This window comes from Lontra canadensis, unplaced genomic scaffold (genome assembly GCF_010015895.1).
Source record: "Lontra canadensis isolate GAN:19392208 unplaced genomic scaffold, GSC_riverotter_1.0 scaffold17, whole genome shotgun sequence".
Classification (NCBI taxonomy): Eukaryota; Metazoa; Chordata; class Mammalia; order Carnivora; family Mustelidae; genus Lontra; species Lontra canadensis.
In genome coordinates this window covers 4,627,780-4,639,910 of record NW_022631011.1, presented here as the reverse complement: position 1 = coordinate 4,639,910, position 12,131 = coordinate 4,627,780, and the positions used below count along the sequence as shown (strand labels likewise).

The 12,131-nt window shown below is 37.7% G+C and overlaps 1 protein-coding gene across 1 annotated transcript in view; it reads right to left on the bottom strand.

Annotated features, from left to right (window-relative positions):
• The window catches only part of RIT2 (Ras like without CAAX 2), a 383,183-nt gene that overhangs the window by 45,497 nt on the left and 325,555 nt on the right, over nt 1-12,131 (bottom strand). The gene's annotated exons all lie outside the window — the stretch shown is intronic.

Sequence of the window (12,131 nt, the reverse complement as noted above, 5' to 3'; positions counted from 1 at the left end):
TATTTGTTACTAATAGAAATTAAATTTACTCATTAAAATACATACACAACTATCAAAACATACAGATATTAAAATGTAAATGGATGTTTATTTAAATGTGTTTGCCTTTGTCTGCTGGTTCACACAGCAGTTTGGGAGAACATGTTTGGCAATTAGATGGAGTCCCAAGCACTAAGTCTCAAACTGCCGATCATCCTGTTTCATCACTTGTGGTAATTATCCCTGGTCTTTTATGTGAACTCTTTGCTGTAGTCAGATAGAGCTTCTCATTTTTACTCACACATTCTTCTAAAAAATTCTCATTATTATGACTTTGTGTTTCACTAAAAAGAATGTCACTTTTCTTTCCATCCATCAAACTTGATTTTTCAGATCCATTCTTATCATTCCAGACAACCTCCCAATCACTCCATCTTGTCTTACCCCCGTCTTGTTCAGAGTTCATACAGCTCTTATTGTCATAATAGACCATGTAGAATTTCTGAGAAGGAAACCTGAGAGGTCATGAAAATTATCAGTAGGAAGACTGGAGCCCCAAAGGGCAAAACGAAATTTCCAGATAAGGAGAATATGTTCATTTTAGCCTGTGTTGCCTGTGCTTTTGATGTTTCATCTGAGAAATAATTGCCACAATCAATGTCAATGAGCTCTTTCCCTATTTTCTTCTAGGAGTCTTGTTACAGTTTCAGGTCTTACATCTAAGTCTCTACTATTTTGAGTTAATTTTTGTGAGAAGTGTAAGATAAGGATCAGGACCCCACTCTTAAAAATTACTGAAAATCCTGTAGTTCTTTTTATCATAGGGGTTATATCTTAGTATTTCCGTATTATAAATTAAAACAGACTTTAAAATCTTAATCCATTTTAAAAAATAATAAACCCCATTAAGTGTTGACATAAATAACTTTTATGAAACAAAATAACTAATTTACAAAACAGAATTTGGTGAGAATAGTATTTTTTTTTTTTACTTTTTTTTTTTTTTTAAATCCATGTGGCTTAATGAGAGACGGGTTTTCATACCTGCTTCTTTGATGGGTTATTTTATGTGTAGACTAGGCTAAGAAATATGTGGTAAAACATTATCTCCAATGTGTTTCTGAGGGTTTTTCTGAAAAAGATTAACATTTACATCAGTAGACTGCGTAAAGAAGATCCACCCTCACCGCATTCAACTGGGCATCACCCAATCCAATCCCTTGAGACTGAATAGAACAAAAAGAAGAGGAAGGGTGAAGTTGTTCCTTTTGCTTGAGCTGGGATATCCATCTTCTCCCTTCAGATGTTGGACTGGGACTTGTACCATAGGAACTCCTTGTTCTCAGGCTTTCAGACTCAAACTGGATTATACTACCCACGTCCCTGGTTCTCTAGCTTTCAGATAGTAGACAAAACCCTGACTGATAAAGCTCCTAATTCCAATTTGCCAATATGTTATTTGGTTAAAGTATATAATGAAAATCTGGGCTCACACAGATATATAGTTGGGAGGAGAAAAAAGTATTCTTTTTCTGGATAGTTGTACATTTTACCTTTTGGTACTACACCAGAAGTTGCAAAGAGTAGTTTCTTTTTTCTTTCTTTCTTTCTTTCTTTTTTTTTATGGTATATATCTAAGTAATTTTATTTATTTATAATTATTTATTTATTTATTTATTAGATGTATATTATGTTATGTTAGTCACCATACAGTACACCATTAGTTTTTGATGTAGTGTTCCATGCTTCATTGTTTAGGAATAATACCCAGTGCTCCATGTAATACATGCCCTCCTTAATACCCATCAACCAGGGCTCACTGATCTCCGCACCCCCTCCTCTCTCAAACCCTCAGTTTGTTTCTCAGAGTTCATAATTTCTCATGGTTCATCTGCCCCTCTGATCCCCCCCAACTTCATTTTGCCCTTCCTTCTCCTAATGTCCTCTATGCTACTCCTTATTTCCACAAATAAGTGAAACCATATGATAACTTTCTCGGCTTGACTTATTTCACTTAGCATAATCTCCTCCTGTCCCACCCATGTTGATGGAAAAGTTGGGTATTCATCCTTTCTAATGGCTGAGTAATATTTCATTGTATATATTAACCGCATCTTCTTTATCTATTCATTTGTTGAAGGGCGTCTTGTCTCTTTCCACAGTTTGGCTATTGTGGACATTGCTGTTATGAACATTGGGGAGCATATGGCCCTTCTTTTCTGTATATTTGGGGTAAATACCCAGTAATGTAATTGCTGGGTCATAGGGTAGCTCAATTTTTAATTTTTTGAGGAACCTCCACACTGTTTTCCAAAGAGGTTGCAACAACTTGCATTCCCACAGTGCAAGTTGTGGGAAAGGGTTCCCCTTTTTCCACAACCTCTCCAATGTCTGTTGTTACTTGCCTTGTCAGTTTTTGGAATTCTAACTGGTGTAAGGTGGTATCTCAATGTGGTTTTAATTTCCCTGGCTAATGATGATGAACATTTTTTCATGTGGCTTTTAGCCATTTGTATGTTTTCTTTGGAGAAGTGTCTGTTCATGTCTTCTGCCCTTTTTTCTTTTTTTTTACTTGATTATTTTTTGGTTGGCTCTAAGAAGTTCCTTATAGATCTTGGATACCAGCCCTTTGTCTGTAGTGTCATTTGCAAATATCTTCTCCCATTCCATGGGGTGCCTCTTTGTTTTGTTGACTGTTTCCTTTGCTGTGCAAAAGCTTTTTATCTTGATGAAGTCCTAATGTTCATGTTTGCTTTTGTTTCCCTTGCCTTTGGCAATGTGTCTTGAAGGAAGTTGCTGTGGCTGATGTCCAAGAGGTTACTGCCAATGTTCTTCTCTAGGATTTTGATTGATTCCTGTGTCACATTGAGCTCTTCCATCCATTTTGAGTTTATCCTTGTGTATGGTGTAAAAGAATGGTCGAATTTCATTCTTCTGTATATAGTTGTCCAATTTTCCTAGCACCATTCACTGAAGACATGGTCTTTTTAACACTGGGCATTTTTTCCTGCTTTGTTGAAGATTATTTGACCATAGAGTTGAGGGTCCATATCTGGGCTCTCTATTCTGTTCCATTGGTCTATGCGTCTGCTTTTGTGCCAGTACCACGCTGTCTTGGTGATCACAGCTTTGTAATATAGCTTGAAATCAGGCAACGTGATGCCCCTAGCTTTTTCTTTTTCAACTTTCCCTTGGTAATTTGGGGTCTTTTCTGGTTCCATACTGATTTTAGGATTTTTTGTTCCAGCACTTTGAAAAATGTCATTGATATTTTAGTCAGGATGGTGTTGAAAGTATAGATTGTTCTGGGCAGCATAGACATTTTAACAATGTTTATTCTTCCAATCCATGAGCATGGAATGTTTTTCCATCTTGTGTCTTCTTTGATTTCTTTCATGAATGTTCTGTATTTCCTAGAGTATAGATCCTTTAACTCTTTGGTTAGTTTTATTCCAAGGTATCTTATGGTTTTAGGTGCTCTTGTAAATGGAATTGATTCTCTAATTTCTCTTTCTACAATTAATTGTTAGTGTATAAGAAAGCAACTGATTTCTGTGCATTGATTTTGTATCCTGCCACATTACTGAATTGCTGTATGAATTCTAGTAATTTGGGGGTGGATTCTTTTGGGTTTTCCACATAAAGTAACATGTCATCTCTGAATAGAGAGAGTTTGACTTCTTTTCTGTCAATTTGAATATCTTTTATTTTTGCTGTCTGATTGCTGTTGCTAGGACTTATAGTAGTATGTTGAACAATAGGGGTGAGAGTGGGCATCCTTGTCATGTTCCTGACCTTAAGGGAAAGGCTGTCAGCTTTTCCCCATTGAGAATGATATTCATTGTGGGTTTTTCATAGACGGGTTGTATGAAATTGAGTAATGTTCCCTCTATCTTATACTCTGAAGAGTTTTAATCAGGAAAGGATACTGTATTTTGTCAAATGCTTTTTCTGTGTCAATTGAGAGGACCATGTAGTTCTTGTCTTTTATTTATGTGTTCTGTCACATTGATTGATTTGCCAATGTTGAACCACCCTTATAATCCAGGGATAAATCCCAACTGGTCATGGTAGATAATCCTTTTAATGTACTGTTGGATACTATTAGCTAGGATCTTGTTGAGCATCTCAGCATCCATATTCATTAGGGATATTGGTCTGCAATTTTCCTTTTTGATTGGGTCTTTGCATGGCTTTGGGACTAGGGTAATGCTGGCCTCATAGAATGAGTCTGGAAGTTTTCCTTCTGTCTTTATTTTTTTGAATCAGCTTCAGGAGAATAGGTAGTATTTCTTCTTTGAATGTTTGGTAGAATTCCCCAGGAAATCCGTCAAGTCCTGGACTTTTGTTTTGTGGGAGGTTTTGATCACTGCATCAATATCATTACTGGTTATTGGTCTATTCATATTGTCAATTTCTTCCTGTTTCAGTCTTGGTAGTTTATAAGTTTCCAGAATACATCTGTTCCTTCCAGGTTGCCTAATTTATTGGCAAATAGCTGGTGATAATTTCTAATGATTGTTTCTATTTCCTTGGTGTTAGTCATGATCTCTCCCCTTTCACTCATTGAGTGAATTTGGGTCCTTTCTCTTTTCTTTTGGATAAGTCTGGCCAGTGGCTTATTGGTCTTATTAATTCTTTTAAAGAATCAGCTTCTAGTTTCATTGATATATTCTACTGTATTTCTGGTTTCTAATTCACTGATATCTGCTCTAATCTTAATTATTTCCCTTCTCATGCATGGGATAAGCTTAATTTGTTGTTGATTCTCCAGATCCTCAAGGTGTAAGTATAGTCTGTGTATTCAGAATTCTTCTATTTTTTTGAGTGAAGCTTGGATGGCTATGTATTTCCCCCTTAGGAGCGCCTTTGCTTTAATAGGTTTGGGATCGATGTGTCTTCGTTCTCACTGGTTTCCATGAATTGTTTAAGTTCTTCTTTGATTTCCTGGTTGGCCCAAACATTCTTGAGTAGGGTGGTCTTTAGATTTCAAGAGTTTGAATTTTTTCCAAACTTTTTTTGTGATTGAGTTCCAGTTTCAAAGCATTGTGGTCTGAGACTATGCAAGGAAAAATCTCATTTTTTGGGTATTGATTGAGAGCTGATTTCTTCCACAGTATGTTATCTATTCTGGAGAAAGTTCCATGTGCATTTGAGAAGAATGAGTATTCTGTTATTTTAGGGTAGAATGTTCTGTATATATCTATGAGGTCCATCTGGTCCAGTGTGTCATTCAAAGCTTCTGTTTCTTGATTTTTTTGCTTAGGTGATCTGTTTAAATCTAATTTGTCTGATATGAGAATCACTACCCCAGCTTTCTTTTGAGGTCTTTTGGCATGAAAGATGGTTCTCCATCCCTTCACTTTCAGTCTGGATGTATCTTTAGGTTCAAAATGAGTCTCGATTAGACAGCATATGGATGGGTCCTATCTTTTTATTCAATCTGCAACCCTGTGCCATTTTATGGGAGCTTTTAGGTCATTCACGTTTTGTAGAAGCCCCCCCCCCACCTTAATATTTCTTGCAGGGCTTGTTTAGTAGTCCTATATTCTTTCAGTTTCTGCTGGTCCTGAAATCTCCCTTATCTCTCTATTCATTCTGAATGACAGCCTTGCCAGATAAAGAATTCTTGTCTGCATGTTCTTTTCATTTAGTATCCCGAATATGTCTTGCCAGCCCTTTCTGGCTTGCCAGGTTGCTGTGGACAGGTCTGACATTTTTCTGATGTTCCTCCCTCTGTATGTAATGAATCTTTTCCCCCTAACCACCCTTAAGATGGTTTCCTTGGTTCTAAAATCTGCGAGTTTTACTATTACATGCTGGGGCATTGGTCTATTTCTTTGTGATCTTGGGAGGGGACCTCTCTGCCTCTAGGACATGAATGCTTGTTTGATTCCCCAGATTAGGGAAGTTTTCAACTATGATTTACTCAAATATGTATTCTTGTCCTCTCTCTCTACCCCCTCAGGGATCCCAGTAATTCTGACATTAGAATGTTTTGTGACATCATTTATTTCTCTAATTCTGTTTTCATGGATTTTAAGCTGTTTGTTCCAGGCCTCCTGCTGTTCCTTCTTTTCTGTCAGTTTGTCTTCTGGATCACCAATGCATTCTTCTGATTCATTTACCCTAGCCATTAGAATATCTAGATTAAATTAGATCTCATTGATAGCATTTTTAAGTTCTACCAGATCAGCTCCCATTTCTACCCTTAAGAGAATCTATGTTGCCATGAATAGTTTTCTTCATCCTAGCTGTTGTCTACAAACTGTTACCCTGAAGTCTATTTCCGACATCTTGCTTATATCCATATCCATTAGTTCTGTGACAGAGGTCACAGTCTCTGAGTTTTTCCTATGTTGGGGGTTCCTCCTCTTAGTCATTCTAAGGTGGTTGATGGAATGTACAGAATCCAAATTATTAACCACAACCCAAGCAAGATGCACCTGTTTTATAGGTTGTGACCTTAGGGTTGTCAGCGTCTTGTTCTTCCAGCCTGTCTTCTGGGGGAGGGATCTGCCACACTGTTACTGAGGCAATCCTGTTTGGACAGAGTTGCCCTGCCCCCTGTGGGGCGAGAATAGGCTCAGTGAAAACTGTTTTTTTGTTGTTGTTGTTGTTTGTTTGTTTGTTTTGTTTTGTTTTTTTGTGGTTTTTGCTCTCTGGCAGTTTTCCTTGCTCCCCCATCCCCAAGAATCAGAGCAGAAGTGACTGTATCCAAACCTCTGTCTCAGAATAGAGATATTGCAGTCTGCCTCTCAGCTCTCCAGGCCACAATGTCCCCACTTCTGTCTTTGCTGCCCAAAACCTCAGCATTCTGGGTTTGCACCTCACAGCAGCACTCCCAGCCCTCCCTTCCAGGTCCAGGCATGTCTCTGCCCTTTGTACTTCTAAAACTGCCAGACACCCCCAGTTTGCATGCTTGCCTTTGTAGGTCCAGGTTTCAGTCTTGGGGGCCACCCTAAAGTCCTTTCCCTGCCGCTACCAGTCTGCGAGTCTGTGCCTGGTCCCCAGTGGAGGAGGCTTTTGCACTCCAGTGGTGCAGGAGACCCAAGGCTTCCTCCCCCTTCCATTTATCTTCCAATATCTGCCCACAGAATCACAGCTCCATGCTCCATACCTCAAGACCAACTGCCTGAGCTATTCTGTTTGTAGAGATCCAGATATATTCTTCTTATATCACAGGCTGATTTTGTGGGTGTTCAGAATGGTCTGGTAGATAGCCAGCTCAGTTCAGGGAAACAGTTGAAATAGGGTCCCCTACTTCTCTGCCATCTTTGCGCCTCTCCAGAAGAAGTAGTTTCTTAAAGGTTAGTTGCAATGGGTAAATTTAAGATGACATCAATAAACTCATTACATTTAAAATTAAAAGCCATTGGTCAATCTTGAATTTTGGATGAATTTTTTGTTTAAGTATTTATTCATCTGAGAGAGTAAGAGAACATGAGTGCGGGGAGGAGCAGAGGGAGAAGCAAACTTCCCTCTGAGCAGGGGGCCAAATATGGGGCTTGATGCCAGGACCCTGGGATCGTTACCTGAGTCATAGGCAGACACTTAACTGACTGAGCCAACCAGGCACCCCAAATGAATCTTTATCCATAAGTTGTTTTTTGAAAACCCCTACAACTTTCATTTGGAAATAGTTTATAACCAAATTGAATTACTAAATGTTGACACATTTCATTCTAAGCTGTCAAGAAGCCAGATTCATTAACATTGCCATTGATTTCATGAGAAAAGTTTTTAAGTGTTGGACGGCTAACCAGGTCCGTATTATACATACAGATTTTCCAATATACTAATTTTCATTTGAAAGTTTGATAATACTGTCATTTGTTTTCCTTGAAGTAACAAGCTCATTCATTTGCTTTTGAGAAAATACATAAGTCTGAATAGCTGTATTTTGTCAGTCAGTCATTATGGCAAGTAAAAAGTGATTTTTCTTTGAACAGAGTAGCTAATTTTGCATGCCACTGGATTGCCCAAGTGCTTTTCCTGAATCTAACCATCTAACATAACTATGGGACAGAAGTACTTTATGTGCATATACCATTTTTTCATAGAGAATATTAAAGACATATTTTCAAGGGTAGAAATTTAACATTTCTACCAATTCACAAAAGACATTCTTAAATGAAACGTATATTTTTACTGCAAGTGTGTGGTGATCAAGAATAAATAAAAATTACTAATATAATTTGGTACCACCACATTGACTTATTCTAAGGCACCAGCAGCTTTATCAATTATAATTTCAGTACTGTCAGTGCAAATGTCAACACACTGAGAAAATGAAGAACTGAGAACACTAAAACAGTTTATAAAAAGAATTTTGACATTAAGGATTCTCTGACTAGGTGCTAGCAATCCCCCAGTGGTCAGTGTACCATGCTTTGAGAGCCACTGATTTAAATTTTGCCATATATATATATATATGAGAGAGAGACACCAATGCCACTACTTTGGCCAAAATATGTTTTCTATAGCCAACAGCAGTGCCAGAAGTTTTATACTCTCAGAAAATAATTATCTCCTCCTTTTAAACCCAGGAATGCTATTTATAAGGTTTCCAAGTAGCATGAGTTTCCCTAGTGTTTGCTTTCTATTCTACAACTGTTAATCACCTGCGGTACCAACTCAGGGTCAAGCACAGACTCATAAATTGACAAGTAGCTAATGACTATTATTATCTTGACTGTAACTCATTTTTCCATAGAATCACTTTGACTCAACTATCAAATCACCACCACAGAGTCCTTCATATTAGTTTTGGAAATACATAGATGTATGTATTATAAAGACATTTTTTTAAAGCACTTTTTTCCCCCCATCTTTCCTCTTAAGATTATTTATTCAAGAAGGATGGCACTCTTTTGCACAATACCAGACAGCTTTACAAAGAGAAGCAGAACACCAGGAAAAGGAAAAGAGAACAAAAATATAATGAAGAGTGAAAATATATCTACCTGATAGTTGATCATAATGCATTCCAAATACCTATGCAAAATTAAATAAAAATATTCTAGGAGTGGGAGATATGGAGAACTACATATGTGAGTGAAAGGAGTGCTTATTTTTAATTGTGTTTAAGATGAAAAAAAAAAACAAACAAAAGTGAAACCCCAATTCTCAATAATCTCAAAGTCTTGGGAAATAGTTTATTATGTCACCACCTAAAGTAGCCTGTTGATGAGGTAGTTCTAAAGATTCCTCACTTTATTGTATATGAGTTGTCAGCTTAATAATGACTATAACAAAGGCATATTTCCTGAGATGAGAAGGAAAGAAGTAAACCCATTTGTCAGGTAGTTCAGAAGGCTGTATGGAGTATTTGATATACATGACCTGACATGAGTCCTCCCTAGAGTTTCCACATAAGATGTTTCTTCACTCCCTGCATGTTCTTGCTTGGAGGATTACAGATTAAAAAAACAAAACAAAAATAATCAGGAAAACTGTAACAGTCTGCAGTGTCTTATTGGGAATTTCTCCATTGCCTTGTCCTACATATTTTTGTGTGTGAGTTTTACTATTGAACACATTGTTTTTCATTTTACTGAAATGTTTTTCTTTTGTTTTTCTTTTCTTTTTAAAAAATTTTTTTGAAATGTTTTTCTATTTCCTTTGAGATTCCAAGAGACAGCTGTCATGTGCCACATGAATAGGGCAGATATGGCTGCAAAGGTTTATTGGGTTTATAAGCCATAATATTGAGATATTTAACATTTTGTATTAAAATGTAATTCTGCTTATCACATTAGAAAATAGTTAAAAGGGTGAAAAACTGAATTGAAAGGGAGAAAAACCTGAACTCCAGATTAATTTCTTGTTAATAATAGGATATATCAAAATTGCATTAATGTCGGCTTTTATTCAAAAGTCTAATTCTACTCCTTCTGCCTTCCTATGCAAAACTGTAGTAAAAGTCATGTTTTGCTAACTGCATTTTCCTCCTCCAAAGTAATAACTCATTATTGAATATTCTTATCCAAATAGCAGGCGAAGTTTGGGAAACTCTCCTTCCACATGATCATCCTCACTGTAAACTTAGAGCCCTCCAAAAGAATATGTGTTTTAACACTCATGTTTTCGTTGGTTTCCAATGTCTCATAAAAATGGTTTGAATTGACTTTAGTAGTAAGCCAACCTGGTGTACTCTAAGTAGTTTCTTTAAATGTGTAGGTTAGAGGGGGAAGCAGCTACTTATTAAATAAAAAATTCATCTCTTGACTTTAATTTTATCTGTAAAATGATCCTAATCAAATTTTCTAAGTACTTTTCTCCGTGCTTCCCAACATCAATTCTCCATTTAAAAGGAACTATTTCAGGGGGGAGGAGCAAGATAGCAGAGTAGTCAGAGACCTAAATATCATCAGGTCCCAAGAGTTCAGCTAGATAGTTATCAAACCATTCTGAATACTTACAAACTCAAGAGGAGGTCGAAGAGAAGAAGAGTAGCAATGTGAGGAACAGAAAATCAACCACTTTCTGGAAGGTAGGACATAGGGAGAAGTGAATCTGAGGTGACATAAGGGAAGAGAGACTGTGGGGGAAGGTGCCAACTCCTGGCAAGAGGTAGAGCAGTGGAGCACAAAATCAGAACTTTTAGAAGTCTGCTCCTCTGAAGGATATCACTCCAGAGGCTAAGCGAGGGGTGGAGCTCTTGTGGGAACAGTGGTTGCAGGACCCGCGGGGTCACAAAAAGACCAAGGGGGTCTAAGTGTGGCAGAGCTCCCAGGTATTGGAGCAGGAAAGCCAGCTGCAGAGACAGCCGAGGAGTGGGCTCTCAGCTCAGGCTTACCTTAAGCCATGATCCAAGGCACAGTCGGGCCACTGTTCTTCTAGCAGTGACCCCACAAATGGCAGATCCGGGGAGAACCCCTCCTTCCTCCTCTGGGAGGAGCAGTGCAGGGACGCACTGCAGGAATCTGCTGGGTCTGGAGACTCCAAATGGGATCATGCACCAGAGATAGAAATGCTCAGTAACAGGCCAGGTGAGCAAGGAACACAGCCAGAGAACAGAGAGAGAGGAGGGATGGACTGCTTTTCTCTGAAGGTACCTTGAGGAGTGGGGCCTAGAGCTCTTGGCTCCTATGGGGCTGGAGATTGGGAGGCCACAGTTTTCACTCCCATCTTCCAAAGCTGTACAAAAAGCATTCAGGGAACAAAAGCTACTAAGAGCAAAATTGAGCAGATTACCTAGGTGGCCCCTGGCAAAAGTGGTGCAATTCTGCCTCAGGCAAAGAAATTTGAGAATCACTGCAACAGGCCCCTCCCCCAGAAGATCAATAAGAACATCCAGCCAAGACCAAGATCACTGATCAATTAGAACTGCAAAACTTCAGAGCTACAGGAATACAACACATAGAATTCATGGTTTTTGTCCCATTATTCTTTATTCTTTCAAAGTTAATTTAAAAAATATTTTTTCATATTCTATTTTTTAATAATTTTTCCTCTTTCCTATTTTAATGTTTTTTTAACTACTATATCTTATCAAGACCTTTTTTAAAATCTTTTTTAGGGGTGTCTGGGTGGCTCAGTGGGTTAAGCCTCTACTTTTGGCTCAGGTCATGATCTCAGGGTCTTGGGATGAAGACCCACATTGGGCTCTCTGCTCAGCAGGGAGTCTGCTTCACCCTCTCTCTCTGCCTGCCTCGCTGCCTACTTGTGGTCTCACTCTCTGTCAAATAACTTAATGAAATCTTTAAAAAAATCTTTTTAAATTTTCATTGTTATAGTCACATTTTATCCCTTCATTGTATTTCACCTTATTTTTTTGATACATATAAGTTTTTCTTTTTTTTAAATTTTGGGATACAGTTTCTTCTAATAGATCAAAATATACCCTAAATCTAGTATATGGCTTTGTTCTAGTCTCCAACCTGATCACATTCTTAACTTTTTTTTTTTTCTAATCAACTTCTATCGTCTCAATTCATTTGTTAGAGTCTTTTTAAATTTTTCATCTTTCCATATTCCCTATTCTTTAAAATTTCATCTTTCCATATTCCATCCCTTCATCATGTTTACCCTTATTTTTACATATATATTTTTTCTTTCCTTAAAATTTTGGGAGGCAGTCTCTTCTAAGAGACCAAAATACACCCAAAATCAAGTGGGTGGCTCTGTTCTATTCACCAGTTTTATAT